The sequence below is a fragment of the Alligator sinensis genome, unplaced genomic scaffold (genome assembly GCF_000455745.1).
Source record: "Alligator sinensis unplaced genomic scaffold, ASM45574v1 scaffold505_1, whole genome shotgun sequence".
Classification (NCBI taxonomy): domain Eukaryota; kingdom Metazoa; phylum Chordata; order Crocodylia; family Alligatoridae; genus Alligator; species Alligator sinensis.
The window spans coordinates 72,423-75,633 of record NW_005841940.1 but is presented as its reverse complement, the minus strand read 5'-3'; the positions used below and the strand labels follow the sequence as shown (position 1 = coordinate 75,633).

The following is a 3,211-nucleotide window of genomic DNA, read 5'->3' as shown; positions in this document are numbered from 1 at the left end:
TTCCTGAATGCCAAAAGCCCCATCTGTCTCCTTTCCAGTTGCCAAAGCCTACAAGGCAACTTCTGTAAGCAGTTACATGTGTTCAAGACACCATGTATATCACAAAGATCCTGTATTGATAGTACTGGCCTCTACTGGGTGGAGATGGTGGTCTAACTTGCTGTGTATGATACAAACTCTTAAGGAAGGTAAATGGGTAATATAGAATAGGATGACTAGCCTTGGAAGGGCAGTGACTGCTTAGCTTCATCTAGGGCAGTGGTTCTCTACCTCCTTTAATCTCAAGGCCCCCTCATAACTTTTCTGAAGTTGGTGGTACCCCAGTTGAGAGTCACTAAGCTAGAGCCTAAGTTCTGAAAAGATCTGGAGGGAGCCTTGAGGCTGAAAAATGGAGAAGTACTGATCTGGCTGGTGCCATGTGAGAGTGGGGAGGACTAGGCCTAGTCCTGCTATGTCCTGGAGCTCTTTCCCCTGTCTGTTGTCCCTGCCCCACCTCTAGTCTGTACCTGAGGGGGAAAGGGTGCCCCTACCACTAAGGCTAATCCTGCAGGATTTCATTCTGCCTGCCCCCCCACCCCCCGTGCAGTCTCTCCTGCTAGCTGCAGGAACATGAGAGGTGTGGAGGTGACGACTTGGGCTGCAAAGCATGGCTCCATCCATGTATCCACTTGCAGCAGAGCACATTGCTGGGAGCATGGAGGCAGCCAGTATAGGGGCTGCCTTGGGGGCAGGACATGGTGGTAGCAGCAACAGTCCTTGGAGGCAGCCATGGGCACTGCTGAGGTAGCTGTGGAATGTGCAGGGAGCTAGAGTGAGGAAGAAAACATTTGCCTCCTCTCGCAGGGGCTGGGTGGCATGGCATCCTGGCTGAGAATTGCTGATCTAGGGCTACGCTTTATTTCAAAATTCTGCAAAGCCGTAACAAGGGAATCTTCAGAGAAGGACAAAAATAGCAGTTTTGTGCAGGTGACTGCAGTGCTCACTTGCTGCTGGGAAGTAATGGGTCAGGCTCAGGCTGAAACATGTTTTATGAAACTCTCCTGCTTTCTGAGTGGGAGGATTTGAAAGTAAACCTTGTGTCCAGAATCCAAGTTGGAACAGTATTGGGCTGTGTTTAGAAGATGGGAGATCATAAAACAAGACAGAATGTGCATATACAAGGTGCTTTCCTTCTGGAGATGGATGCAGTGCATGTTGCAGTCATAAGGATACATTTTTGGCTGTGTGTGTGTACTCTGGATAAAGATATTACTGGTCAAAAAAATTTAAATTTATGAAGAAAACTGAGTTTACTGCAATGGGGGGGGACATGTCTAGGAGTATCATGATGCATCATGATGGGGACTGATTGGAAAACTGCCTGGGAGAATGTTTCCTACCAAGTTGAGCTTATAGCATAAGTTACTGGGGAAGCAATGAAAGAAAGTCAGGAAGTGCCTGGACTTTTTTTGGAGAAAGCAAGTGGAAATGACAGCATACAGATAAGCAGCTAGACTGGGATGGTGACCTTCTGTACATATACTGATCTTAAGCCAACCCAGTTGCAGAGCTACTAGCTATCTTTTCATGTGAAACAGAAGCTGGGACAGAACAATTGGGAGTGAAAAACCTAGCTGAAAAGCCTACCAGAGAGAGTAATACCTTTCACTTCAGTGTACGTCAAGTGCCAGTGTCTTGCAGATGAGGATACTGAGGGAAAGATGTTAGTGACCTGCTCAGTCTGCCAGTAAGTTGGTGGTAGAGGTGTAATGAACTTGGAACTACTTCAAAATGCAGCCCTGTTGGATTTGCTGATGTGGATTTGGGTGCCTTCAGATTGGGGAAGGAAGGATTCAGCAGAGGGGTAACAGGATTCTAAGCTGTCATCACAGCTGTCATCTTTAAAATGCAGAGGGAGAAATGTCCTTGTGGAAACGATAATGGCAAGAGACTTGCTTCTGGAAATCTTGAAACTTATTTTAGGAGAACTCTTCCACTGGGCAACCCTAAATTTCTTCTTTGGCTTAAATGTGAACCCTGTTCAAGAACAAAAAAAGGAGGCAGAAGAAAGAGGTAAATGTGACTAGTAAAATAATTTGTATGACAGTTCTAGCTGGAAAATGCTATAAATTCCAAAGTATTGGGAGGCATAGTATTAATTGTCTCTGGGCAGATCTACTTAGTTCATAAATAAGAATTCTCTTAACTGGTAGTCCTGAAGACTCGGCTAGTGTGTGGGTGTGAAGCCTGATTTTTTTTGACCTTTTCACATAATCATTATACAGTAAATGTTTTGAAGGCCATATGGATTTTTCAGTGAAGCATGTACTGCCTGTTGTTTTGAGTGGATTTGTCCAGGTGAAACTATTCAGAACCTAGTGAGCCATTCTGTGCAATAATTGGTATTTCTTAGCTGTGTTTGGTCATACAAGACTAATAAGAACAAAATGCATTTGAAGCTAAGCATTAATCACTAAAGGTAGTGGAAAGTGACTTGAACACACATACGGAGTAGATCTGTTGAGTAGGAAGGTGCCATCAGTACACAGTCACTCAACAAGACAGGAATGCTACAAGCTTTGAAGAGAGAGAATTGATTTAGGGCTGAATAGCAAAGCAGTGATCAGATCCCAGTCATGATTACCTCAGACTCTAGTGCCTAATGCATGCTTTTCCACAAAACCACTTTATCAGTTAGTTTGGTTAGCTGCCTGCTTGGAGCTGGAATAGCACGCTGTGTTGTCAAAGGGGAATGGGCACCAAATGAAATAGAGGGGCAGTAATCTGTACAGCCTCTTCTTTTTTTTTTTTTTTTTTTTTTTTTTTTTTTTTTTCTTTCTGTGCTTGACATCCTCAGCCCGTGGGAGCTCTAACTGTAGAGGGAGAAAGATTCACATGACATAATAGGAACAGCCCATCCTGCAGCATCTCTTCTGCTCCCCAGCTAGGAGACAGCACCTCCTTGCCCAGGATCCTGGGCAGCTGAACAAGAAAATGTAACTGTTTTAAATTGATCTGACAACTCCTACGATATTGGCACTCAGCCCTGCTAAGCGAACAGGGGACTGTGTGGGTTTGGGTGGAGCATGGACTGACTTGCACAAACATTGAAGTCCCAGTTGGGTAAGGAAACAGGCACTTGTTCATTCAGGTCTTACTACTAATGGGCTTCTCCATCATTATATGGGACAGTGCCAGCCTGAAGGCCATTGTCTCAAGTTTGAACTAGCAT

At 44.7% G+C, this 3,211-nt stretch overlaps 1 protein-coding gene across 1 annotated transcript in view; it reads left to right on the top strand.

Annotated features, from left to right (window-relative positions):
• The window catches only part of RAB35 (RAB35, member RAS oncogene family), a 14,979-nt gene that overhangs the window by 8,099 nt on the left and 3,669 nt on the right, over positions 1–3,211 (top strand). The window lies entirely within an intron of this gene.